General features: G+C 40.5%; 1 protein-coding gene across 1 annotated transcript in view; it reads left to right on the forward strand.

The window, feature by feature from the left end:
• The window catches only part of KBTBD12 (kelch repeat and BTB domain containing 12), an 88453-nt gene that overhangs the window by 39782 nt on the left and 32534 nt on the right, over positions 1 to 16137 (forward strand). The window lies entirely within an intron of this gene.

Raw genomic sequence — 16137 nt, forward strand, 5'->3', positions numbered from 1 at the left:
CATCTGGCTTTCATAGTTTTTATTTAAAAAGCAAATGTCAGTCTCATTGTGGTTCCTTTGAAGGTAATGTTTCTCTGACTTCATATAAGATTTTTCTTTTCACTGTTGTTTTCAGCAATTTGACTATGATCTGCCTAAGTGTGGGTTCTTTGTTTTTATTCTACTTGGGGTTCACTGTGCTTTTGGAATTTATAGACTGATGTTTTCATCAGTTTTGGGGAAATTCTCAGGTTTTGTCTTTTTAAATATTGTTTCTATTTTGTTCTCTCTTCTTTCCTTGTGAGATGCTCATTTCCTGTACACTAGACCTTTATTTATGTGCTCTGTGTCTCTTGGGGTCTTACTTGAATTCTTCTATACTTTTATCTTCCCATACATCAGTTTGAATATTTTTTATTGAAGTATTTTCAGGTTCACTTACCCTGTCTTCCATTGTATTCAGACTGCTGTTAACCCAGCCATTTTCTTCTTCTTTTCAGATACTGTATTTTTTAATTCTAGAATGTCCACCTTATTCTCTTTCATAGATTCCACTTATTTTGTGAATTTCTCTACTTTTCTCATCCATTTTGTCTATGTTTTTTTCTATTTTCTTTATCTTATTCTTAATCAGTTATTTCAATATTTGGATAGTTCACAAGTCAGCTTCTGTTACATTTTTGTCTTTGATCAGCCATATTTCGCTGCCTATGCCCATGTCTGGTGATTTTTTTCTTGTATACTGAACTATGGAAAAGAACCAGAGGCTCCTGATGATCTCCTCCCTGAGAGGATTCTGCCTTTCCTTGCTAAGTCAGAGCAAGGGACTGATTCCCTCAGTCCAATCAGGGCCTGGACTGGGCCAGAGTAAGTTGCAGCCTTAATAAGGCTCAGTCTTCTGTGATTCGGCCCTGTTCCTTGGGCATGGGCCACTCTTCCCCACCACTCCTGATTTTGGATGGTGAGCTGGAAGGATTTGTCTCCTCTATCCTGGAAGACTGTGGGGATTCTGTTCTTTCCTTCAGAGTTGTTTAGCTTAGCTTTTTAGCCTCCCTGAACAACTTCAAAACCTGACAAATATGTAGAGATGGAGACCACATGCGTGTTTGTGGCAAGCCACTCACTTAAGCCAGACTTGATCACCTATATACCATGCAGCTGCAAGAGATTTCTCTCTGACCATTAAAAGCATTTGGTCCAGAATCCAGATTGCCCCAGTAATCAGTGCTTTTGAGGAGAAAGTTGGCCACGTGCTTGAGGTTCTTCTGTGCAGATCCTCTAGCCACCAATCTGTCACAACAGCCCCACACAACTGCCAAAAACTTCCCTGGTCTCACTTTCCTTCACCAGCGTTCCTCTGTCTGTGTCAAATCCAGTTCTTAGCCTTGGTCCAGAATCAGCAAATCCCTCAAGGGCAGAAAGCAGCCTAGAAGAGGCTCTTCCCTCTCTGGAATGTTAGCTCATCTAGTCCTTACTGTTTCCGCACCTCTCTGATGCCTTTCAACATACGACTTTTCCATACATCCATGATGGTAATGATCATTGCATTACGATCACTGACCTGCCATGCCATCTTATAAAGAAGTGGAAGAATGGTTATCATACTTGTTAAGTTTTAGACACATTTCTTTTTGTATATTTGTTTTATAATTTTATAAAGGGAAAAAGGAAAAGAATGGGACCTCAACGAGGTTAAGTACCTTATTCAAACTGATGGTTACTAAGTAGCATAGCAGTAATCAAAGTCGGTTATCTGACAACAAAACCTTTACCGTGCATTCCTTCCTGACCTCAAGATCATGGACTTTTGTCCTGCTGTTCCACTGAGGCCACTTCAGTACCATCCTAAGCAGTTAGCAGAGGCCTTGGGGAGCACCTAGTTCTGTCTTTACCTTGAGGCAGCTGAGGGTGGAGCCAGTAGCCCTGATGAGTTATATATTGGTTGATGGTGGCTCCATACTCTCTGGTACTCTTGCTTTCAGGATTTGGACTTCAGAATTACAGTATTTTCCTTATCTCTTGCCAAAGATCATAAACTAGACCTTCCCCCATGAGGTGGCTTAGGGAAACTGGTTCACATTATGTAAGCACATCATTCTGTGAAGTTTTTCCGTAACTGGAAGAGTGGGATAAAGCACAGACAAACTCTAGTCAAGATCAGCATCTCCTCTGTAAATGCTCATTTTGCAAAGGGGGTTTTCAAAGTACAGATGGCCCTCATGGCGGCAGTGAGAATCCCTGGTGTACTAGTTAAGCCTCTAGCTCTGGGCTAGGCTCCTGAGCCCATCTAAAAAGTGTCTTCTTCCTCCCAGCAAGCAGGTGGACATTCAGTCACGTTGTTAGATCCATTCACCTAAGATTATCTTATGAAATAGTTTGTACTCAAATTAGGATTTAATAGCAAAATCATCACAAAATAAGCAAAGACAGTGAAAGGGGAGGAAAGAGGGAACTAACTTATCAGCTGCAAAACTGACTAGAAATTTTCCTACACTCAACCACTCTAGCTTAATACCTGTCTGGCATATAAAAAGTGCTCAATAAATATTTCTGACAGAACACTAGTAGGGGTAAATTTTCCCTTCCCTGCCCACAAGCATTATTATATGGATATAATGGATACAGTTGCTGCACAGGTTAACCTCAAGAAAGCTGGCAGGGAAGACACACCAAACAGAAATAATTCCATGTGATGATTGCTACTTACAGAGGCCTATACAAATCTAGGGATTCGGAAAAAATGTCACAGAGAGATTGACCCTGGGCTTACTTCAAGAAGCTGGGGTTTGCCCAACAGAATAGCACAAGGAGAGAATTCTTGGTCGTTAACATACCAATTGCATGTCATGTTACCTGACGGTAGTTTTGAGTGTCAGGAACACCAGCTGCACAATGAAGCAGTAGCAGGAGGTGAACCTGGAGAGCTAGACAAGAGCCAGCCCACAGAGCACTTCAAATGCCATGCTTTGGAATTCATAATTTATCTCTAAATGATGGTGAGCCATTGAAGGATTTCAACAGTAAAGTAATGACAAATTAGTGCTTATTAAAAGGACCAGACACCTCAATTCTACCTATACACAGATTCAAGAGAGTAAAAGGGATTGCCTATTCAGAGTTATTAAGTGTGGGGACTATGATTGTCCTAGAGTTCACTCACTGCCCCAGGTATTTGCCCTAAATATAGCTCCTGAGTGGACAGATGGGCAAGAACTCCATCTCTGGTATCCTGAATTAACAGACTCTGTAAGGCCCTTTCACAAAATCCAAGTTGCGAAACAGAATGGATGAAATTTTGAAGCTAAAGTAGCTGGGTCTTGAAATTCCTGGTCTCTGGAGACTGAAGGAGATGAGGCTGCTGCTCTTCTCTACTCCTATATTTAGTCCCCGTTTTGCGGCTGTGTAAGCCAGGTGGTGAGCCAGAGAAGGGGAAGGAGTTGGAAATCAAAGGGGAAGGAGCTGGAAATCAAATTAGCTGATTTTGACCTCTGACTTAACAGCATTTATAAATAGTTTATAGGGTAATCACTAAATTATTGCTTAGATGAAGGGTACATTCTTGTCTACATTTTCTTTGTTCCCTCTTAGAATATGAGAATTTAAGAGTTGGCTTTATAGTTTGACCCACTGGGTTTGAATAAGAATGTAATGTGACTTCCATTACTTTTTCAGTTTGTGAATTTTGCTCTTGAGTAATTGAACTCGACATAGTAATATTTGCAATGTACCTAAAAATTAAAATTACAAAACATGCCATTGAGCTACAAAAGATGTAAAGGGAGGAAGAGAACACACACGCAGGGGAAAGAAGATATAGTATAGAAATTCAGAATTGGCCGGGCGCGGTGGCTCAAGCCTGTAATCCCAGCATTTTGGGAGGCCGAGACGGGTGGATCATGAGGTCAGGAGATCGAGACCATCCTGGTCTACACGGTGAAACCCCATCTCTATTAAAAAATACAAAAATCTAGCCGGGCGAGATGGCGGGCGCCTGTAGTCCCAGCTACTCGGGAGGCTGAGGCAGGAGAATGGCGGGAACCCGGGAGGCGGAGCTTGCAGTGAGCTGAGATCCGGCCACTGCACTCCAGCCTGGGCTACAGAGCGAGACTCCGTCTCAAAAAAAAAAAAAAGAAATTCAGAATTATCACAGGGAGGGAAGTGGGAAGAAGGAGGTAGAAGGGCCCTAGGCTAATGGAGAGGAACAAACATCCAGAGATTTATGGACAAAAGTAGTTCTTAGGAACTAGATCCGTGAAAACAAGCAACGTTTGGCCTCTCAGAATTGAAGGGAGAAATAATTCAGTGGAAAGTAAGCCTTTGTAATAACAGGTAAAATTCAATTGAGTAGCTTTGACGTCAAATAGACGTATAATGTCCTTTGAAGAGATACTGGATTTTTTTTTATCATACCGTGATTTGACTCAACTAATACTTGTTGCAGCAAAGAATACGTCAAACATTAGGCTGGGTGCTAAGGACCCAGAGATGAAAGACACGCTGTTTGCCCAGAAGGAACTCAGAGACTAGGGCAAGACAGATCAACTGTGCATATAGTTAAAGTGCATGTAACGGAGGATCAGCTAACTCACTCCACAGGGAGGAATTAGTCAAATAAAGAAAAATGAGGATGGGCACGGTGGCTTACTCCTGTAATCCCAGCACTTTGGAAGGCTGAGGTGGGTGGATTACCTGAGGTCAGGAATTCGAGACCAGCCTGGCCAACATGGCGAAACCCTGTGTCTACTAAAAATACAAAAAGCCAGGCGTGGTGGCAGGTGCTTATAGTCCCAGCTACTCAGGAGGCTGAGGCAGGAGAATCACTTGAACCTGGGAGGCAGAGGTTGCAGTGAGCCGAGATCACCCCATGCACTCCAGCCTGGGCAACAAGAGTGAAACTCTGTCTCAAAAAAAAAAAAAAAAAAAAAAAAAAAGAAAGAAAGAAAGAAAGAAAGAAAAGAAAAGAAAAAAGAAAGAAAAATGAGAAAGTTGCTTGTACTTTACACCAGGAACAATATATATGGAAGTATGGTAGAGAAAGATTAGGTTGAGTTACTTTAATGTTTTAATGTCTTCATTCTCCAGTATTCATGAATGAATCTTAATTTAGTCTATTTTTTGATTAAATGTCAATTATTGTTAAGAGATAAGACCACACTCAGTATATGAAACCACGAAAGCTGAATTTATTGATTACTTAGTGTAGGAATGGTTACTTGGTGAGAGATACTGTCATTGAACAAAGCAAACTGATGATACTATATAGGATTGTGGGCAGGAGTTGAGTCTGGTTTAGTGTTGGTTACAAAGGCAAGAGTAGATTGCTGTTCCTCAGAAGTGTGGATTATGTTTGTTCATTACTGAGGCAGGAGGGGGTCAGGTCAGCCTTAGAAGAGGACTCAGTGGAGTGAGTCAGCCTCTGATTGACTGCCTTCCAGAGTGTGAGTCTGTCTCTGACTGGTTGATTCCAGAGTCATGGTCACTGAAGCAAGCTGTCTTTGATTGATTAATCAGGTTGAAAACCACTTCTGATGTTGACTTGTCATGGCTCAGGAACAATTAGTCTTTTCCCAGGAGCATGGGACTTTTCTGTATCCCACACCCCTCCCTTTCTCATCTTCAATCAGCCCAAGCAGCAAGACAGACCATCAGGGATTGTCCCCGTATTCACCACCATTGTTAATTTTGTCTTTAAATTATTTGTTGAAACATTTCTTAGGACAGTGGCTCTGTGGATTTAAGACTCTGGATAAACATATCAGACTGTGCAACAAAGTATAACAAAGGTATTGCAAGAAGGGATTGGAGGGCAATCTAAAGGCATGATCTAGATTTTCCAAGGTCTGACATATTCTTAAGTAGATAAGCTACCTTGACAGTTTGAGGTCTGAGTAGTACAAACACTGTCTTCCTGGCTTTGTTGGAAAATGAAAGATTCTATATAGTTACATTTTCCCAACAATTCATGCCAGCCCCTTTAAGTAGCTAAATATGATTACATTTTTAACAAGGAAAAACGTATCCCAAGTTATCACACTCTTCTTTGCCTTCTGAAAGAGTTCTTTGAAGGAAAATCATATTTTTTTGAAGAACTACATTCTAGGTGATTTCATGTATTGTCTCAATTCTCACAATATCCTACAAAGGTAAATTCTTTATTTTTATTACACAAATACTGTGATAAAACCAGGGTTCAAACCCAAATCTGTCCAATTTTAAAGTTAAAATAAATTTTTAAAATATCTCAATCATTAAGAGCATCAAAAATTGTGCTTCTCTGTATGTGAGTGATGTCCATTGGCCATTGAGTAATGTAGTACTACTGTATTTGCTCCCTAAACTAGAAGGCCACAAATTACAGGGTTTCATGGGATTTTTCCTCTCCTTCCCACTGCTGTTGGTTACAATTTCTTTTCTTGTTGCTCTCTCCCTCTTATGTTACCAGATTGTACATACAAGCTTATACATCAATCATACATATAAATAGATTTTACATACAAGACTATATATGCAGGCAATCATATATATGTGTAGATTATACATACAGTTAGGCCATTAGACCTTGCGTCATTAACAATGTCTCCAGTTTTTTCAGAATAAAATTCAAGGTCTCTTATCACAGCACCAATACTCAAACACTTGTTTTACATTGCTCAGGGTTTTCACTTGTGTTCTGGGCACTGGCAATTGTCTGACTTCCTGTTAAATGAGGAGTTACTGTAACAGGCAGCAGCATCTAACCATCACAGGGAAAGACTTAGGCAAGAGGGATAATCGGAATCATTTGGTTAATGGCCCTTGCCTTTACCTGATTACGTGTTTTATAAATTTTCTGAGTAAATCTCATGTGTACAAAGGTTTCCCAGGTATCTTCTCTAACTGAAATAAGTCATAGAAAGGAAAGGTCCTTCTGCAGACAAATCTTATCTCTGCAACTTAATAGCACCATGTGATTTCGAGCAAGCTGCTGAATTTTGCTGTATCTGTTTTCTTTATTCATAAAATAAGGAGGATAATAATACATTATTAACTCATGCAGTTGTTGTGAAGCTTAAGAGAGTATTATGTCAAATGCTGAACACTGTGCTTGGCATACGAAAAATGCTCAATAGATTGTAGTTATAACAATCATTATTGCTTATAATAAGTGGCAAGGAGTCCACTATGCTTTAGTGTCCTAATAATGCTCAGCCCGTCATCTTGTTGTTAGTGCCCTGCCAGGCCTAAATGAGAAGGCATACTGAGATGAGGTCGTTCTGGCCTCATGCACTGGGAGTCAAAGGACTGAGTCTTTCTACTTTCTTCATTTCCTCCCATTGTAAATATGTGCTGATAACATACTTACTGTACATTCACACAGCCTGCTTTTCTGTATGGAGCCAGGTACACATTTTCATGTAAGGAACTCTTTGAAAATATTGTCCAGAATGTATTCTTCTAATGGGAATTAAAGATGAAAACATTATACTACTGGGCATTGTGGCTAGCACTGACCCTGGAGGTTTGCTTTGTGTTGTAAAGATTTTAGAATATGGGCTTCAGCTAAAACCTGTGCTGAATTTTTCTTGTGTAAATGTTTGTCTTTAAAAAGTGTGTTGTCACAGATACCATGAATAATTTGGATTTAGATGAAAACAGCTTCTGGAATTATGGCGAACTAGCCAAGGGGCATATTAGTCATATACTGGGTAGTTTTTCCTGGAAATCTATAAATTGCCTTCTTAACTTAAAAATAAAGGAATAGATATGGCCAGATTGCTCAAGCGACTCCACGGCTCATGTGGTTACATGTGCATTTTGTCAGCTCTGCCATACTGTAATTGGCTTTTCTGTTGGATAACTTCCTAGAAAGTCTAAAATTATTTAGTCTATATAAGCCTTATGAGTCAATGATACCCTAAGTGGAAACATAGGTATTTAAAACCAGCCAGCTTTCCTTTTGACTTTTTTTTTTTTTTTTTTTCCTGAGGCCCTTCTCAGGAACGTAACTATTTTTGTTAGGAAGTGCAGAAAGGAGTGGTCTGTTGTTTAATGACAGAACCACTGCCATGCAGGAGGAGACCAAAGGGAAGGGTGCTGTTTAAGGCTATGCACTTTAACGTGCCTTAGTTCTAAAGAAAAATATTTTGCCATTTGTACAATGAAAGCTTATTATAAGAGCTAGTTAAGCTTCTTTAATCCAAAGTACATCCTAATTTCCTAAAAAGGTAGTCCTGAAAATTTAGGTTAATATATCATATTGCTATAGAAAATATTAATGCATTGTTTTCAAGGTTTTATATCCATTTTATGAATAATAAAGTAGAAAATGAATCAAATACAGACTCCTATTAGTAAAATTTTGGGGAAGGTAGAACATTCTGGGTTCACCCTCATTGAAATCTCGTTATGAGTCCTTGGTGAATGCTTCTGTTATAAAATACTGATCTAAATATGGTACCAGGGGCTCTCTCTTTGAAAAGAAGTTTGCATGTAAGATAAACTGGCAAGCATTTTAGATCTCATACTATTAGTTATGCTTTTGAATAAATTATGCTCCCTTCTGAAATGAAAATGTATATTCATGAATATGCTTTGGATTTCCATCAAGTGTTCTTAAAATGTCAAATTGCATTCAAAAGTTGCTTCAGCTTGATGGGTCAGGCAAAATCAAATATAGAAAGTGAGGCCAGAATCTATTTATGGAGGCAGTAGACCTTTCACACGTGACCCCAGCCTGCCCCCGCAGCCCCAGCTCCTCCTGCTACTCCTCCACTCCACAAAGCCTACCGCCAGCCACAGGGACTCGGGGTCACTTCCTGAACATGCTTTCCTCCTGTGCCTTTGTTTACCCTGTTCCCTTTGCATGTAGGACCTAACTCAACATCCTCAAAATCTGGCAAAAGTGCCATCTCCTTGTAGTGGTTTATGTAATCCTTTGGTCAGAATGAACAGCATGCTGCTTTGCCAGTCGCTGCCCTTGTCACTCTGTACTCAGACTGTCTAAGGGACGAGACATTGTTTTACTCATCTCTGTGTCTCCTCTGAAAGCCAGCCCAGGACCTGGCTTTATGTTATAGATGCTCAGTAAGTATTTGTTTACTGAATTGCATTTTCACATCTCTGTAACCTGTCCTATTCTTCTATCATATGAAATGCCACAGAAATTATCAGAGTTTTACAGGTCTTATGGAGAATGTTTTGAAATGGGGACTTTTTATTTCCCTCTCTAGGGAGACAGCTAATGGAGTTTTCCCACATAGCTAATGTCCCAAACTATCAATGTTTTCTCCAGGAAACCATTTTGTGCCTCATTGGTTTACTGAAAACATAACAGCACTGTCCAAGTCTGATTCTCAGCTTGAATGCCATTAAAGAGTAATGAAGGGAAAAGTTACATAAAAGGTTCAAATTATTACAGTAAATGCATTTCAAAGATCATTCTAATGGTGAATTAGTTTATGAAATGAGAGGATCAAGCTTCATTGTGGTAAGATTTTACCCTTTTCTTTTGATAAAATTCTAAGCAATTTTTAAAAAGTGTTAAGTCTCAAGTTACCTAGGTTGCCTACCAAAATGGCAGATCCCTGGCCCTCACTATTGGCAAATTCAGAGGCAGTAAGTCTAAAATGAAACCTAGGAATCTGAATTGTAGGAAATACAAAGGCAATTCTGGTGTGAAAAAAATCACAGGATTGCACTTTGAAAAACGCAGATGTTCGGAGGAAAGTGGAAAGGTAATATCATATTAATGGATGTATTATATGCTCAAAATATTTGCTAAGCATGTGTTACACAAGCCAGGCCCTGGGCTGGCTTTTAGAAGAGATACAGCTGAATAAGGCAATATCTCTTCCTCTAGACAGCATCATTGTGTACTTGAATATTCTAGGAAGTTGGATAAAGTTACTTGGTCGAAGTGTCCTGGTACTGATAAGCCAAAATAGGCTGTCAGTTATGTTCTGCTCTAATTGCAAGAGTGTTCTGGGCTTAGATACACATTTCATACATTCATGATGAACAAGGAAAGGAATGCTTTACCATGGCCAAAGAAGTCAGACAGGATATTCCTCATGCCTCCTTGTTCTGAAAAAAGACTTGGATTTAGAGATTCAGTAGCTCTGAGCTGGAGTGAATGGTTCATTATGTTTTTGCTATAAGTATCTATAAAATATATTTCCAGTTAAGCACCTGAGGGGTTTTAAACCTTTATTATCTGGCATCCCTCAATGAGTAACTCAGAAATAAGTACTCTAAAAGACAAAAGTTTACCTGTGGCTCCCAAATTGCAACTTAGCTATAGTAATTTTTATCATTGATATCCCACAAGTTCACAGAGAGTTAGCATTCTATGTATTATTGGGACAGTGAGTTAGAAATTACACTTTATTCCATCCATGTGTAATTATAATCCTGTATTATATATGTTTTCATATTTGTCCTTTATTTCCCAGCAAACTCTGAGTGTCTTATGGACAAAAAAAAAAAAAAAAAAAAAAATCCTCAAACTTGTTATTCTATGACACCTAGTACAAACGTGAGTGGGTATCCAAACTATACTTTTAGATTGCTTAAATTAACTACAAGTTTAAAATGTGTTTGGTTCTGAAATTAGAATGTTTAGAAGCTTCTACAGTGTGAAAGCCCCACAGGACAGTGCTCGTGTTACTGCGGGTGGATGAGAACTACCCTAGGAGAATGCTGTCTCAGGTTCTGATCTACCAGTGTGTGTCTGCAGGAAAGCTTAATGTTACACAGGCAAAGAGTTGTACAACTACACAATCTGTGCTTTGCTTTTATGAAAAAGAAGTAAACTGTTAAAGAAAAAAAACCATGCCAATAACAAGGATTTGTTTAAGAAAGCAAATCTTAGGCATGTCTTTGTGCAGCTTAAATGTGTAGAACCATCTATATCCATGGCATATTATACACAGCAGATCATTTTGTTACTCCTGAGTCCTTAAGAAAATATTCCACTATATTTGGTGTCCTCAGTTCACTAAGGCAGAGAAGAACGTAATACCTATTTTAAAACAGTATAAAGAGTCGAAATGGAAAATTTTTGTGCTTTAAAGAGGAAAGTATCGATTACCAAAAAACCGTCATTTGGAGTAAAATGTACTATCTTTCTTCCTTTATCCTAATTCATACATGTGATCAATATTTTTATCACTCCCTTCCTCTGCCATTTCTTGGTTAAATATGGAAATGAGCACAAACTATCCTTTTCTGTAAAACATTTCACTTAGACACAAGATAAATATGCCAAAGACTTATTACGATCTTTCTGTCTTTAATATTTATTTCACAAATACTGTCAAGCATCCTTTAGAAGATATTATGCTTGGCACCTCAGGGAATATAAAGATGTAGACCTTGCCTTCAAGGACTTACATTTTGTGTCTCTTTCACTTCTAAGCTGCGGAATAGGTTTGACTAATAGCTCTTTGCAGGACCATTTCATGGAAGTATTAGTATTAGGCAGGCAAATCTGGGGGAAAAGATCAGCCCAATAACAGACAGCAGTGATTTTTCTCTGTATCTGAGATTAGATTCCTATATTCTTAGGAAGATGACTTTTATAATCGGCCAACTTTTAGCTCTTTGGATTTAGGACTTGCCACGTTCTGAAAAGCAGATTAGACATCTATGCTCAAGGGACTTACAGTCTCATCTAACAAGGAGGCATATAGGGAGATAAGTCAGAGCAATGTATTTTCATGGAAACCTTGATTTCTGTTCAGGACAGAGGGAATGGCCAATTCTGTGTAGAGATATAATAGGCTTTGTGAGAGGCTGAAGGTGGAGCTGAACCTTGAAAGAGGAGTAGGGGTTTGCCAAGTTGAGGAGGAGAAGAGGCCATTCAAGGCAGAGAGATCAGCCCAAGCCTAGGCCTAGAGAAAAACAGCCTCCCTTATTTGGGGAATGGTTGAGTGTTCTGGAGCCTCAGGTGCAGGGGCGGTGCAGGAGGGAAAAGGGCAGACCAGACATGTGAGGAGTTAGGAGCAGCTGGGTCACCAAGACTTGGTGTCTGTAGGGGAGGGGATGGGTATGGGACGCACTGATGAGGTACAGTCGGCAGAGTCGGTGACTGCTGAGAGGAGGGCTGTGGTGACATTCATCTGCAACTGGCACCTCTAGCCTGTTGTGGCATCTATAGGCCATGCCCTAAGCTCACTCCCACCCACCATGTCCGGGTTCTCCCCTCTGTGCTTTCCCCTTACAGGCCCAGGCTTTAGACCCGCTGGGACCCCTGCAGGACAGACTGGTGATGGGATGGAGAAGAGACAGGGAAAAGATGGGCCCAGGGTTTGAAAGGCCCAGACCAACTGAAAATCCACAAAGACACAGTGCTGTGTTGACACAAAAGCCCAGGGATCACTCAGCATCAGGTGGGACAACATTGTATAATTGCAGCTTATTTGACACTCAGGGCCCAGCTCCAGAACGTTCTATTAAACCATCTATATGTCCACTTGGAAGTTATCAGACAATTCCAACACTTGATTTTTCCCTCCAAAATGAAGCAAAATCAAGCTGTAACAAATGGAACTTGGTTTTCCCCTTGAAGCTCTTTTATTTGATTTTCATAGTCATTTGTGTGGGGTAGCAGACAAAAAGCAGACAGATGATTGTGTTTTCCTGGCCTGACAAGAACAAGCTGGTCAAGGGCCATGAAGGCCAGCAGACAGAGAGAATGGAGAATGGACACAGTACAGGGGGGCCCAGCAGCCCTGTTCTGTGAGCCCAGGCACCCTGTTGACGAGCACTGCACAGTATCAACCGGAATCCGGTAGAAGGCAGGTAAGCAGCTGTCAGCCTTGTACTGAAGTGCTTCATTCTGAAAATACACAAGAGTCTCCTGTGTCAGACTTTAGAATGTGGCAAGAAGCTAGGTTCATGTTTTCTAGGGTTTTAGCACCAAAGCTAGAATTCTGATACGAGGTTGGAAAAAAATCAGAGAGCTGACAACTTGTGTGAGAATGAAACAAATCATCACAAGCATTATATTAGCAGTGAATAGATCATGTTTGACATGTGAGTCAGAAATTAGCCCATCCACTCAGATATATGGGCCAGTTTAACTCCTAGAAACCTATGGATTGCAAAATCCTTTTCTATTGTTATGTCCACTGACAGCTCCTACCTCTCTCAAACGTTTATGACCAAATGAGTTACTCTAAGTCATGTCAGGGAGCTTTTCCCTCCGCCTGAAGGCTGAGAGGAAGGCTCTGCCCGTTCCTCAGCCCTTTGACCTTCTGAATCTCTCTATCCAACCCCAAAAGAAACTATTAAGGTCAATTTGACCATACAGTCAGTAAACTATCAATTATAGACATAGCAAATAATTAAATTGAGAGTAATCAAAGGTAGGATTTCAGCAACTTTAATAAACATCGGTTACTCATGCGACATCCTAGAACATGAAAGAAGATGAGAATTAACATTTGGGTGCTTCCTGCATGCTAACCATTTTGTTTACACACCGTGCGTGAGAATAGATATTAAAAGAAAATTCCTGTGGCAATACTTGTGAATAGGTATACAACAAATGTGAGTTCTTCCTTACCCTTCTCCGCCTTTACATGGTTGCCTAATAAGTTAATCTTTGCAACAGGTTATGGAATTGCTGTCATTATCCTTAATTTACTGATGAGAAAAGGCTGAGATAAATTAAATTGACCAACTTTGTCTAGCTAGCAAATCGTGACACAGATAGGGACCAGGGTCTGTGTGTTTCCAAGGTCCACATACTTTTTCCAGGGCATATGGGTGCTGACAATAGTAAATATAAATATATGTATATTTTTCCCCTAAGTCTGGTTTAGCACGACAGGTAACTTTGGGAGTTTATCCGAAGGATTACAAAACCCCCTTCCTGTTCTGGATCAAACCCAGAGGAAAATAGAATACGCCTGCCACCTTGAGGTGACCCTGCAGGCAGAGGGCATTGGGAGCCAGCACCGCTGCATTCCAGGGCACCTTGGGCAGCGAGTACCACTCCCCTCTGCCTCAGCCAGCTCCCTGCCAGGCTTTGTGTGGGAGGAGAGGTTCACTCCTGCACTCCCCCAGAAGAGAAAGAATCTAAAATAGCCACACCCACAAGAAGGAGGGAGTCTTTACAGAAATGATGAAGAAGAGAGGGAGGCATTGTCCTCTTCTATAATTTCCCCCTTTCCACTACACATACACCAAAAAATATAAATAAATAAAAACCAGGGTATATATTTTGCATTTAGGTCCATTTGGATATGACTTGCAAAGATAATTTCTATTCGTTTGTCTGTTTTTGAATAAAGAAAAGTCATGCTCAGAGGTTCGTATAAATTAAAGATATGGAAGTATCTCATTGAAATTCTACTGATGTGCTGATCCTACCCCAGGACACCTCTCATCAAAAGATTTCTCTTGTAGTGCTGGTGCTAACTTATTAATAAAGATCATGCTTTCATTTGATTATCTACCTAATCAGGATTCACCTTCAGCTTAAGCTCATTAAGTCTGTTACTGATAGAGCGCACTTGATGGTGGAATTACATCCACGCGAGACAGAGAATGTGTTCAGGCATTAATGGTCAGAAACAAAGACAGAGCACCCTGTAAGCTCATGTCACCCCTTGAGTGGAGCGTGTGAACTGCCTACCCACCAAATAGAAACGGCTAGTTTTGTAGAGTAAGGGCTGAACATTATAATTAAATACATTTGGTAACAGAGCAACAAAAGTGACAACATACTAATTATTGCAAAAGTCAAGAGAATAATACCCATTCTGTATATGCATCATGTTTCGGAAGTCCTCTAATGGGCTTTTATGTGAAACTTGTGAGCTAGACTCAGGATGCTGGTTGCTCCGTGTGCCCTAACTCAACTCCAGTGACTTGCATTTGACCTCTTTGCTTCCACTTGCTGGTCTTCTGGAGGAGTTGTAATACAAACCAGCCTAGTAACATTTCTCCTGGATCTCACAAAAACAGACAACTAGATCATTTTATTCTTACTTTATGGGTGGTTGCTCGGTTCAACTCCTATGGATAAATCCTCTTCTTTAAGTCCTTCTTGCCCTACAAATAGGAAACTCCACTTTTTGTTAGGCTGAGAAAGCTCTCGCTACCACAGTGCCACATTGAAAGAGGGCCCAGGAACAGCAGAGCTGTGCTGTTAACCGAGGCCAGTGTATCCCCTCCTTGGAAACGCTGCAGCTCGGACTTGGCACTGTAATGGGCTAAATTATTTATCCAGTCGGATAAGAGAGAAGGCCACTAAGAGCCTCCTGAGTTAGTTTATAGCCTCAGTCCCTGGATTCAAACTGAGACAGGAAACAGGCCAGTTTACATCAGCAAAGAGAAAAAAAGACCTTTCCTTCAAAGTGCTCTTCCATCAGCTTGTATGCCTGGCATAAGTCCCAACCATGGTGAAAATAAGCTGTTCCCATCAATCTTCTTGGATTCATTGAGTACTGTGTGGCAGGCCCTGTAATATAAAAGATGCAGAATAGTGGCCTTTGCTCCCAATAGCACACTCACTTGGACAGGCAGGGAAAGCACATGCAAAATTAAGCTTCTCATTCTTCATTCCATACGCACAACATGTCAGGCACTGGGCTAGGTACTGGGGATGCAATATGGAAAACTACAGGCCAGTGAGCAAGATAGGAAAGCAGGTGATGGTGAAAATAACACCTGACTGATGCAGTGATGGGCAAAGGGTGTAAAGTGACACTGAGATAAGATGGGCCAGGAGACACATGAGATTAATTTCTCAGTAAGTGATACATATAGTAAAAGCCATGAGATCAAAGCAGAGCTCTTAATTTTGGTTTTGAGATCGCTGTCAACAACATACTCCAGTATCAGTCACCACTCCACATATGCAGTTTGCGCAGTGAGTCTTCCAGGACTCTCTCTATGTGAAGGAGAGCTGGTTTACCTGAGGCCAGTGCTTTACAGGCTTTTTGATTAGTCACACAGACCAGGCTGTGAGTCTGGATAGAATGAGGTCATTGATGAGAGGCGTGTCTGCAAATAAGGCATGTCCCTCCTTCCGGAGAGTTTACCTCAGTCTCTGGAGCCATCCTTCAGATCAGGAAATATGGCCCTGACCTTGATGAACTTTCACTGTGGACTTTGGAAGGGAAAACAAAAACAGTGCATAGAAATGTGCTGCTTGTAACAGTGGATAGG

The sequence above is a fragment of the Rhinopithecus roxellana genome, chromosome 1, assembly GCF_007565055.1.
Source record: "Rhinopithecus roxellana isolate Shanxi Qingling chromosome 1, ASM756505v1, whole genome shotgun sequence".
Classification (NCBI taxonomy): domain Eukaryota; kingdom Metazoa; phylum Chordata; class Mammalia; order Primates; family Cercopithecidae; genus Rhinopithecus; species Rhinopithecus roxellana.